This window comes from Salmo salar, chromosome ssa07, assembly GCF_905237065.1.
Source record: "Salmo salar chromosome ssa07, Ssal_v3.1, whole genome shotgun sequence".
NCBI classification, from domain to species: domain Eukaryota; kingdom Metazoa; phylum Chordata; class Actinopteri; order Salmoniformes; family Salmonidae; genus Salmo; species Salmo salar.
In genome coordinates, this window is record NC_059448.1 from 18954513 (window position 1) to 18967938 (window position 13426).

The window sequence follows — 13426 nt, forward strand, 5'->3', positions numbered from 1 at the left end:
CCCTTAATGAAGACTAAAGCACCCGAGCGCTCCAGAGACCAAATTGGAAAATGTAACTAGAACTACAGTACACAGTGCCAGATGGTTCACTCAGCTCGTGATAGCATGTTGATAGTGTGTTAGATGTAAGACCATTTTGTATGTTGGTAGCACCTGTGAAGCCAGTTCTCAAGAGATATTCAATCAACAAACTCTGATAAACTTATCAAACCATCAAACCACAACATGAAGTCCAAACCTGAAAAATGCATGGTCATAGTCATGGGAAAACACTGAATAGACAGAGTTCAGGGAAAGTACACCCTTAATATTGTGTCTGAAAGGCTGTGTCTGAAGGGCAAAGGACAAGAATACAATTCCATTCCAAACAGCGACAACAACCTATTCATGGTATCAGTGAGCCCAGGCCAACACTAGCAGGTAGCCTTGAAGATGGACAAAGATAGCAAGAATTGATCGAGTTTGAGTGAGTCTCGTGTTAAAAGACTGTCTGAACCCAAGGGCCACTCAAACATAACCGAATCAGTTTGACTGTCAAATACGGCTTTGTTATCTACCTCATTGTTAATCATTAGAGAGAGAGAGTTAGAGAAAATTCAGGCCCTGGAGGCGGACGCATCAGATGCCACCGATGTGTTAAAATTCAGATATCGATTCAGCTCCGTAATACACTGGAGTGTGACGCTCTCCGACTAACCATAGGGAGGTACACATTTTCTTTTGGTTCTTTTCCCATCAAGTATAAGGATTTGAGTGAGGCCGTTGCAAAAAAAACAGACGGGTCCTTCAAGGGAATGCATCTGATCGGAGCTCCGCAAAACTAAACTGAATAAAACAAAAGACCATCAGTCCTCCTGGGAGAAGACGAAGGAGGGAAAAACATATTTGAGATTTGTGATAATTTATTTCATGTTTCACAGAGCGAGTGAGACTGCCGAATGATGCCTTGGAATTGGGTGGTGCAGTCAATATTTAGCTATATGGACACTGTTGTTGGCACTCACTTCCTGGGCCACGAACTCAAGTGGAGATGCTATTTCACTTTTGGAGAAATCAAATAGTTTGAGTGTGGGAAGCAATGAGCTTCCACAGGGTTACGTCAGTTTGGAATGGTAAGCAATCAGCTTCCACAGGGTTACGTCAGTTTGGAATGGTAAGCAATGAGCTTCCACAGGGTTACGTCAGTTTGGAATGGTAAGCAATCAGCTTCCACAGGGTTACGTCAGTTTGGAATGGTAAGCAATGAGCTTCCACAGGGTTACGTCAGTTTGGAATGGTAAGCAATGAGCTTCCACAGGGTTACGTCAGTTTGGAATGGTAAGCAATGAGCTTCCACAGGGTTACGTCAGTTTGGAATGGTAAGCAATGAGCTTCCACAGGGTTACGTCAGTTTGGAATGGTAAGCAATGAGCTTCCACAGGGTTACGTCAGTTTGGAATGGTAAGCAATGAGCTTCCACAGGGTTACATCAGTTTGGAATGGTAAGCAATCAGCTTCCACAGGGTTACGTCAGTTTGGAATGGTAAGCAATGAGCTTCCACAGGGTTACGTCAGTTTGGAATGGTAAGCAATGAGCTTCCACAGGGTTACGTCAGTTTGGAATGGTAAGCAATGAGCTTCCACAGGGTTACGTCAGTTTGGAATGGTAAGCAATCAGCTTCCACAGGGTTACGTCAGTTTTGAATGGTAAGCAATGAGCTTCCACAGGGTTACGTCAGTTTGGAATGGTAAGCAATGAACTTCCACAGGGTTACGTCAGTTTGGAATGGTAGGCAATTACAGTGATGAATATGAAGTGTAAACGCTGGATGCTTGACTGATGACTTCTACCTCAAATGTATACTGTTTAATACTGTACATGTACTGATGATAATGTAAATACTGTAAACGTGTACACAATTCATCATACGAATCACCTTGCTTAGTTTTACAGCAGCATTGTCCAATGAGATCACATTTGTAAGACTTTTTTACTTGTGCGCTCACCTATAGCAGCTTTGCAGAATCTCAAACATCCTTTCACTGGCAGACATTAACTGAGCTGCTACCCTCCATTCAATAGAAAGTAATTACTCATATAAGGCGTTTACTCCATCGACTCCTCTCTTTTGCCAGGTGCAGAATCCTAAAACTTCCATATCTGAAAAAGCACAGTGGTGGTGTGTGCTGCACGTTACTATACTGTACCAGACTAAGCTGCCCTGTTTGAACGTGATGCCCTCCAATGCAATCTCCCTCCCCGTCAAAACATCAAGATTACAGGGCTTAAGGTAATGGAAGTGGGAGAATCAAAAATCCGGTAGGGAAGTACACAGAGTTGTCTCTGTGAGCACACGCTGTATGGGATATGTTAGCTTTACTTTATCATTTATACTAATGGTACTATTTATTTACTTCTGGGTTCTATTCCTGTGTCCACACTAGCATACTACATAGAGAGAACCAATGTATTGGGCAGCATTCTACATTGTATGCTAGTTTGGACATAGAAAAAAATGATGTCTTTGATCGATGGGAATCCTCCATCCTTTTTATGTCATTCTTTAGCCTCCACACCTGCAACTATTTTTCAGCCTTCCGCTGTCATCATATTGTACTGTACCAAGGACCTTTAACCTTATCTCCATAGCACCTCGCCACTAAACTTAACTTCACCCAATTTGCCCTTATTCAGTTGTTGGTCTCCATAGAAACTGTCCCATCAAGTCCATTCAATTCGGAGTGGCAGGGAGGGAAGGACTCTTGTCTGATAAGTGTTCTCAAAGTGGTCTCATTTTAATCGATTCTGAGAATGGCCTAGCATAATTACAGTTAATTAGATAACTACTGAGGTACTTTTGCTCGAGAACAGGATGATGATACCCTGATGTAAGCCTGTGGCTAGAGTTTCGAGAGGTAAAATGAACTTCTTCAACTTTAAGTTGAACTTCATATAGACTAGATAATAGGCATACTGACCTATTCTTGTCAGGTTCAAATAGAGTTGTTTAGCCTTTCAGATATGACTCGATGTTTGTATCACCATGCCTCTTTATTTGAAGTAGAAATGAAGAGGTAAATTAAATGTCACATCACACTTAAGCTTTAGTAAACTCATTTGAAATGTGTTGGCATACAAAGGGCCTAATTCAATACAAACACGTGGACATACCGATACCAAACACCAGTACCGGTATGTGACAAAAAATTACATTTATATGCCGATTACTTAATCAGTGTTATACTGGGAAAACATAACTGATTGCATTGGTATTAGTGCAACAGCACTGATTGCCTTCTGGTAGTGTAATGGAAATGTTATATTTGATATAACCCCAAAACCTGATCATTTTTTACTGAGAAACGAAAACTGGAAAAAACAGTAAATCCTAGTGGCCAGTCTTTTCTGACACCTCTCTGTATAATCTTCAGCTGCTGGGAAAGGCTGCCTGGGCTCAAGGCACTAAATTGTCAGCACCCTTCAATCAGCTTGATTCTGTTATATGTCTGCTTATTTGGAGTGTGTGACAATGCACACACACACACACACACACACACACACACACACACACACACACACACACACACACACACACACACACACACACACACACACACACACACACACACAGAGTTTTTGTTGCGTTACAGATTTTGAAAGTGGCTTTTTGTGGCCAGTCAGCATTTATACAGCCCGAGGTGTTGTGCATCAGATGTAGGAGTTATCTTGAAAGAAGTCAATATACTGTAAGCAACAGCTGAATGTGATAATTGCTTCAGGTTGCAAAGGGAGTCTCGGATGTTCTACTCATTACACTGTAATTCAGCCATCACTCTTTTGTTGTAAGCCAGAGCCATTGTTGTACAATCAGTCTACTGAATTCGCCATCTGGTAGTTTGCTTGTTTGCTCATCTTTGAGAAATGTTTGACACATTTTGCACGCACACGTTTCTTTGGTGGTGTCATTAAGTAGTCAATAGGTAACAATGTCTCCGAATGGTGCAGTCCTTCAATCTCTGTTTCCGCCCACAGTTCGTAAACAGCTGGGCGGCCGCTGGCAAATGTCTATGCCAATACTTTGTTTACAAAACATAAATCTTAGTATAGGGCCTCAGTTTGGCCAATGGAGTGCACCTGTATGTAAACTTATAAAATTAACCTACAATATTTTACAGTGTAAACATGATTTGTCCCTTTGGAATGATGACAATAGTGATGTTGATCATGAATGATCATGAATGATGATGATTATTATTATGATGATGATGATGCTTGATTGGTCCTTAAAATGACACTATATCAGGGATCATCCATTAGATTCAGCCGCGGGCCAATTTTTTCTTGAGCGGATGGTCAGACGGCCAGAACGTAGATGGCCAGAACGTATTGACTACAAGAAGTCCAAACAGATATAATGTTTGACTAAAACATAATCATATCAAGCCTTGCTTATATTTGTATACGATCACCTGTCTCTATTATGCGTGGGAATACTTTGGAACAGATTTCTTCAATTAAAATCACTTGGAGCTGATTTCCTGGTGTTTCTACAGTCTATTACGCCCAGCATAATACATTTTTTGCTCAGAAAACTTGGCGGGCCGCCAGTTGGGGAATCCTGCATTATATCATAGGTTGCATCCATAGGGTTTACAACAGACTGGGAGTCACAAAATCAAACACGCCTACAAATACGTGCACTGTGAGGTTTTCTGCTCTGCATCAGCAAATCTGAGACTACGGTGTATGCATACAGTTTTGGAAGGCACATAATGCAACAACAACAACAAAAACGTCACTACCGACTGCTTTATCTCACACCGCACAGCAAAGCGTATCTCCTTGAGTCCCGGCCTGACAATGATGCATCGTCCAAATCGTTCCTATTGATCCCCACCATTATAAACTATAATTCCACTTAATTAGTTGCCTTCACGGTCAACAAGATGGATTTGAAGCCTGAGAGTGTTGTCAACTTTAAGTGTAATTACTCACTACTGAATAATAATGGAGCCTATTTAGTTTAGTTTAAAACGATGACCCCCCCGCTCTTTGTACCTTCTCAAATTTAGAGAGTGCCTGAATCCCCGAGCTAAATTCAACGATTTTATGTTAACAGTAGAATGGGTCCATGGAGCATCAGGAGATGAAAAAAGGAACATTTTGCTGGCGGAGCTGCTTGCCTCAGCACCTAGGGGCAGCACATTTTAAATGCTCTGCTTTCACCCGGAATGGCCCACAAGAGGGATGCCAGGGGGTCCTTTGATGCAGGGAACCTGGGGATTTTGTGGCCATTCATCACGTTAATGAGTCACTTCATTGATTTACCGCCAAAACAGGAGTTTGTTCAGAAGTTCCACCCTGCTATCATAATTTCTTTTTTGAATGTTGGCTGAAGCTAGCGATTTGTCCTAACAACAACTAATGCTTGGGGAGTTGATACAGTGACATACAGGCTTGTGGTTTATGAGAATATGTTTATGATAATATTGAGCAATTCTCAATCTTGGTTTCCGCCCAAGGTGAGCCTTGGAAGATTACTACAGCAAAAAAATAAAAGTATTGAAGCTTACATTTGGCAAACCAACCATAGTTTACAAAAACAAATAAAAGGAGCAGAAACAGAGGTTGGGGACATTGCTTTAGCTGTCTGTCTTATTGTATTGTTTGTAATATAAGTGTTTTTAGGACCCATGTTGGGTTGCCTTGTGTCAGACCACTGAGAAGTAGGAGAGATTAAAATGGAGGCAGGATATTGGAGCGCGGAATACATTTTACCGGGGAATCCAAATCTGTGATATTACCATTTTGGGGGTGAGCGGATTTAAAGGAAGATGGACTGATAAATCTTGGGCCAGGTGAAATAGATGAATCCAAAAGTTATTTACCCATTTTAATTGGAAATGTCTGTCACACTGAAGTGGCCTCGCTACCAAGCCAACTCTGGGTAAAGTCATGATCCTTCTACCTTGATCAGCGGCAGGTATTTTATGGAGGGTGATATGCTACATGTCAGCCACATCTTTAGATTTATTCAGGCAATATGTTCTGACGTTCAAGAGATCAAGTGTGTTGTGTAATATTTGACTGAGGTCAGCTTGTTAGTCCTATTGCGTATGCTGCATATGCACTTTCAACAAGACCATGATAAACCCTTTCTATCACAGTATAGCACTGGGTTACTTTGCATCTTAATGAGTTCATTGGACAATGAGGAAGTTGAGGCAGTTAGAAGTCAACAGGTTCACTAATCAAGTCATTTTCAAGTAGAGCAGCTATTGTTTGATGCAATTATAAAATAATTATTTGGTGGGTGCTTTTATTTGTCCTACTTTAAGCATGTGTGAATTGGAAATGTTATTTTTTGCATATCCCAGCTCCCTCTGAGACACCCTCGGGAGTGGGGTCAGAGCCAGGCATCAGCCATTATCAACGGCGACCCTGGAGCAATTAGGTTTAAGTACCTTGCTCAAGGGCACATCAACATATTTTTCACCTTGTCGGCTCGGGGATTTGAACTACCGACATGTCGGTTACTTGCCAAACACTTTGAGGTGGTTTACACATAGTAAGTCATACTCAAGGTAATATAAAAGATAAACTAGGTGGTTATTAATTAAGTTGGTTGATCATTAGTTAGAATCAGTTTAGTCCTTAGAAAGGAAATTTAGAGACTTCAACTGAATCTGTCATTAAACTCAATGCATAAGGTGATGCCAGTTGCTAATGACATGTTCAACTGGTCTAGGCTGTTAATTCTAGACTGAACTGAACAGACTAAGACCCCTAGGCCCCTTGAGCCAACCCCTAGGCTCATCTCCTCAGACACTTTAATCCCCTGTGGGTGTCAGGGGCCTTGTCAATCTCCCACTCCCTCTCTTCCCCACTCCCCGACTCCCATCCCTGGGCTATCACACTCACTGTCCTGCCTGTCTGGGGCTCTGAGTGACACGCTGGCGAGGCGTTGGCTGGATGTGCTCCGCCTGGAGCCGGTCCAACAACTACGCCGGACACTCTGGACCCTGATGATGTCATGTTGGGACAGCCGTGGCTGTTTCGGAGCCTGGGAGTGTGGGAGATGAGTTGGCGGACTGTTGAGGGACTGTGTGTGTGTGTGTGTGTGTGTGTGTGTGTGTGTGTGTGTGTGTGTGTGTGTGTGTGTGTGTGTGTGTGTGTGTGTGTGTGTGTGTGTGTGTGCAGCTACTAAAATGAGATCCAGACACAGATTTGGGGATAATGTCAAACAGACTTGCTTTTACAAGCTGTGATTTTTGCAAACAAAATACAGATACATTCTTGGAGTTACTCGATTAGATTGGAAGTGCCAAAAATAGAAGTGCTCTATATTATAAAAGTATTCAATCAATAAATTGAAAGCCCTTCAAAATAAAATAAACAAGTGCCAGACAAAATAGAGTTAACACTCATCCTGGAGGGGATGGCCGCCGTTTAACGGGCTCCTGAACAATTGTGCTACTTGTTTTACCTTGTTTTACTTTTTGCACTGTTTTTGAAAATTTTTGTACTTAATGTTTCATCCATCATTTCCTATGACCTCAGAACAGCGATAACTCACCTCGAACTGGACAAGGATTTTTCTTCTTTAATGAGTCGGACGCGAGGGGGGGGTTGGGGGAATCAACTACCTCTCCCTCAACGTGAGCAAGACAAAAGAGCTAATCGTGGACTACAAGGCAAGGAGGACTGAGCACGCTCCCATTCACATCGACGGGGCTGTAGTGGAGCGAGTCGAGAGCTTCAAATTCCTTGGTGTCCACATCACCACCACAAACCAAAGTATGGCACTAACACCGCACTCAACGAACTGTATAAGGCCATAAGCAAACAAAAAAATGCTCATCCTGAGGCGGCACTCCTAGTGGCCGGGGACTTTAATGCAGGAAATTGAAATCCGTTTTGCCTAATTTCTGCCAGATGTGCAACTAGAGATAAAAAACTCTTGTCACATTTACTCCACACACAGAGACACATACAAAGCTCTCCCTCACCCTCCATTTGGCAACTCTGACCTTAACTCTATCCTCCTCATTCCTGCTTATAAGCAAAAACTCAAACAGGAAGTACCATTGTCTGTTGAAGCGGATGCTAAGCCACAGGACTGTGTCACTAGCGCAGACTGGAATATGTTCCGGGACTCATCCGATGGCATTGAGGAGTATACCACATAAATCACTGGCTTCATTAATAAGTGCATCAACGACGTCGTCCCCACAGTTAACGTACGTACATATCCCAACCAGAAGCCATGGATTACAGGCAACATCTGCACTGAGCTAAAAGCTAGAGCTGCCGCTTTCAAGGAGTGGGACACTAATCCGGACGCTTATAATAAATCCTGCTATGCCCTCCGACAAACCATGCATGAGAACCCTGCTGTTCCAGATGACTGTGTAGCACACCGTAGCCGACGTGAGTAAGACCTTTAAACAGGTTAACATTCACAAGACTGCAGGGCCAGACAGATTACCAGGACGCGTACTCACAGCATGTGCTGACCAGCTGGCAAGTGTCTTCACTGACATTTTCAAACACTCTTTGACTCAGTCTGTTATACCTACATGTTTCAAGCAGACCACCATAGTCCCTTTGCCAAAAAACGCCAAGGTAACCTGCCTAAAGACTACTGCCCCGTAGCACTCACATCTGTAGCCATGAAATGCTTTGAAAGGATGGTAATGGCTCACATTAAAAGCATCATCCAAGAAACTCTGGACCCACTCCCTTTTTTTGTACCGCTCCAAAAAAATCGACAATTGACACAATCTCTATTGCACTCCACACTGTCCTTTCCCACCTGGTCAAAAGGAACACTCACGTGAAAATGCTGTTCATTGACTAAAGCTCAGCGTTCAACACCATAGTGCCCTCCAAGCTCATCACTAAACTAAGGGCCCTGGAATTGAACACCTCCCTCTGCAACTGGATCCTAGACTTCCTGATGGGCCGCCCCCAGGTGATGAGGGTAGGCAACAACACATCTGCCACGCTGACCCTCAACACGGGGGCCCCTCAGGGGTGGATGCTTAGTCCCCTCCTGTACTCCCTGTTCACCCACGACTGCATGACCTTGCACGACTCCAACACCATCATTAAGTTTGCAGATGGTGGTAGGCCTGATCACCGATGACGATGAGGCAGCCTATAGGGATCAACGTGAGCAAGACAAAAGAGCTAATCGCGGACTACAATGCAAGGAGGACTGCGCACGCTCCCATTCACATCGACGGAGCTGTAGTGGAGCAGGTCGAGAGCTTCAAATTCCTTGGTGTCCACATCACTAAGGACCTGTCATGGTCCAAACACACCAAGACAGAAGAGGGCATAACAATGCCTGTTCCCCCTCAATAGGCAGAAAATATTTGTCATGGGACCTCAGATCCTTAAAAAGTTCTACAGCTCCACCATCGAGAGCATCCTGACTTGTTGCGTCACTGCTTGGTATGGCAACTGCGCTAAGCGCTACAGTACATCACTTGGGCTGAGCTTCCTGCCATCCAGGACCTCTATACCAGATGTCAGAGGAAGGCCCTAAAAATTGTCAAAGACTCCAGCCACTCAAGTCATAGACTGTTCTCTCTGCTACTGCATGGCAAGAGGTACGGGAGTGCCAAGTCTGGGACCAAAAGGCTCCTTAACAGCTTCTAACCCCAAGCCGGGGTAATCAAATTGCTACCCAGACTATTTGCATTTGACACCCTTATTTTATTATTTAATTACACTCTTGCACAATCTCGATGTACACTCATTGGACTCCATGCACACACACTCATGGTCATACACAGATATTATTTTATTTCTTTATTTTCTATTTTATTATCCCTTTTTCTCCTAAATTTCATGGTATCAAATTGGTAGTTACAGTCTTGTCTCATTGCTGCAACTCCCGTATGGACTCGGGAGAGGCGAAGGTCAAGAAACGTGCGTCCTCCGAAACACACCAATGTTTCAGAGGAAACACCATACACCTGGCGACCGTGTCAGCGTGCATGTACCTGGCCCACCAAAAGAATCACTAGAGAGCGATGGGACAAGGACATCCCTACCGGCCAAACCCTCCCCAAACCCGGACGATGCTGGGCCAATTGTTCACCGCCCCATGGGTCTCCCGGTCACGGCCAGCTGCGACAGAGCCTGGACTCGAACCAGGATCTCTAGTGGTACATTAGACCATTGTGCCACTCAGGAGGCCACACACACATGCATGTTGACGCCAAACACACACACACACACACACACACACACACACACACACACACACACACACACACACACACACACACACACACACACACACACACACACACACACACACACACACCTTCACATACGCTGCTGCTACTCAGTTTATTATCTATCCTGCCTAGTCACGTTTACCCCTACTTACACGCAGTGCTTAATTTGAGCCGGATCCTTCCGGAACAGAATCCGGTACCTCTCTGATTTGACTTTGTTTGTTCCGGCACCTATTTGCCCAGATCTGGTACCTCTCACGGCATGATTTATTAATTATTTCACTGTTAGCACTGCATACATTATAATAACAGCGATCAGCATTAAATCAAGTTGTCCCATTGTTACTTCTCCCGCCCCCCACAGAAAGACCATCATGTAAAAGCGCGGTCCTTCTTTGTAATCCTCCTATCCTGCCACACTGATTCCAGACCTGCTGGTGTTGTCAGTAAATTATCTTGACACAGGTCTTGGTAGTGGTGGTCAGCTAGTGAAGAGGTCCCTACGTAATCATGTCACATAGCCTAGTCATCTCCCTACTGAATTAGAGTTGTGGGAAGGCCAAATAAAACATTGATAAGAAAAGGCAATTGAGTTGGACATTTTTCAACCCAAAAATCCAGAGAAAGATGGGGAATCGAACCCAGAACGAGCCGAAGAACTTTCCATGCCGGAGAAGAGGATTGAGGTGCAAACTGTTCCTGATGGCAAGGCTAATCCTGCCAGTTCAGCATCACCACCGGCACCTCCACCATCTAGTAGTCCTACTAGCGAGTCAGACTCAGCGGGAGAGGGAGACAGGGATCTGGGGGACAGGGGGGGCAGTGCATCCACCAACGAAGTGCTCGGAGCAGGTGCAATTTGCAGTTTAAGAACAAGCAAACATATAACGCCTGGCTTGTCACGCAGAATTCAAAGTTAAATTGTACAACATATAAAAAGGTAGGGAGTTTGGGTCTAGAAATGACTGGAGGGATTAAACTAGCAAAAGAGTGGGTGGAATGTTCAGTAAATTAACATCCTATGCATCAGATGTAATAAACAACAATAAAGAGCCCTCAGAAACCTGGTTTTTGAACATGCCTGGTGGCATCAAGCTTTGTAGACAAGGCTTAGGAGGACACCCAGGTTAACACTCAAAATGTAGAAAAAAATAGACACTACAGCCAGAGTCTTCAGAACAGCCTTAGAAGGAGGCTAAACATCACAGCCACATGCTCGCTCATGGCTTTGAGCAAGAAGTTGACTCTCAGGAGTTAAATGGACTTGACATGGGGAGAGTCATTGTGGGAGGTTTTGAAAACTAAGGTAGGACATTTTTTTTACCTTTACCTTCACAGCACAGAACAAGTTTGTAATCTGAATATGTGCTTCACATTATCACATAGGCAGGAGGCCTATATATTTTCATATGCGTGTTCTGCTGTAGCTTACATTGATGTCTCTTATTTGAAGATATATTCCAATATTGTGATATTTGTTCTACTGCTACATTGATGTCTTGTAAATTATATGAAATTCTGGTCTTGTAAGCCCCACATCTGAGTATGTGTGCATATGGTGGGTGTTCTGTATTGTCGTCTAAAAATGTTCCTGTACATTGATGTCATGAAAATTAGGCTATAAGAAATACGGACTTGTGTAAGCCCCGCAGCTATACTCAAGTATATGGGCATACTGCAGTGACGTCTAAAATGCCTTGAATTAATTATCACCTTTGGGAGTGCTGTCTTTTCACCACCATAGATAGTAGGCTACTTGTGTCCTACGTTGAGTTTGCACTTTTATTCTCAATGTGTTCCGGCACCTCAGAGCCCCCCCGAATACCCCCCCCCCACCCGCGCTCACTATGTGTTCTGGGACCTCCCGAGTTACAAATTAAGCACTGCCTACACGTATATATTACCTCAGTTACTTCGACTAACCCGTACCCCTGCACTTTGACTTGGTACCCATTGTATATAGCCTCGTTATTGTTATTTCATTTACATTTACGTCATTTAGCAGACGCTCTTATCCAGAGCGACTTACAAATTGGTGCATTCACCTTATGATATCCAGTGGAATTTCATTGTGATACTATTTTTCCTTTTTATTTAGCAAATGTTTCCTACTTACTTTCTTAAAACTCTGCATTGTTGGTTAAGGACTTGTAAGCATTTCACGATAAGGTGTACCTTCACCTGTTGTATTCGGCGCATGTGATAAATACAATTTCATTTTATTTGAAAGAGTTGCCAACCAGAAGTGTTTTGACTGACTGCAACACTGAACAATGTCTCCAGCCCAGCCTCCCATCCACCCTAACAAAACTACACTGTTGTTGTTATTGCACATTTCCTGTCCGGCGATAGTGTCTATCACTGACACCAATAGGCTCGTTCACACCATCTGCCAGTGAGTTACCCAGAGACACCAGAGTGCCAAGGGACACTTTAAATGTGCCACTGCCTTATTGCCCCATGTGTAACCATCAACAGGCAATGTGTTGTGAGTGAGTCTCTAGTTAAGAACACACTATAGTAGGGCAAAAGACGTGAGGACAAAGAAGGGATGTTGTTAGGAGTGTGGACAGGAAATCACCTGAGGATGTCTTCTCACAAAGAAATACAGTCAGGAGTTCACACTTCACCTCAGTGGCAGCTGAGAACAGAGGTTGCTTTAAGTGAATGGGTTGGATTCCATTTCAATTTAAGTCAAATTAGACCAATTAAATAGTTTCCCCATTATGAATCAGATACTGTATATTGTTCAATGTTTCTTTGAAAAACTGACCTTTACAAGAAATGTACCACATCGCACAGCCAGCTGGCAAAGAGATGGACAATTTACAAACAGTGCCTTCAGAAATTATTATTCACACCCCTTGACTTTTCCCCAAGAAAATGTGTTACAGCTTGAATTTTAAATGCATTAAATGTAGATTTTGTGCCACTGGAAGACACACAATATCCCATAATGTCAAAGTGGAATTATGTTTTTAGAAATGTTTACAAATTAATTAAAAATGAAAAGCTCCACTGACTTGAGTCAATAAGTTTTCAACCACTTCGTTATGGCAAGCCTAAATAAGTTCATGAGTAAACATTTGCTCAACAAGTCACATAATACATTGCATGGACTCACTCTGTGTGCAATAATAGTGTTCAACAGGATTTTTGAATTGCTATCTCATCTCTGTACCCCACACATACA

At 43.2% G+C, this 13426-nt stretch overlaps 1 protein-coding gene across 40 annotated transcripts in view; it reads right to left on the bottom strand.

Annotated features, from left to right (window-relative positions):
- The window catches only part of LOC106608606 (receptor-type tyrosine-protein phosphatase delta), a 656301-nt gene that overhangs the window by 360593 nt on the left and 282282 nt on the right, over positions 1-13426 (bottom strand). The gene's annotated exons all lie outside the window — the stretch shown is intronic.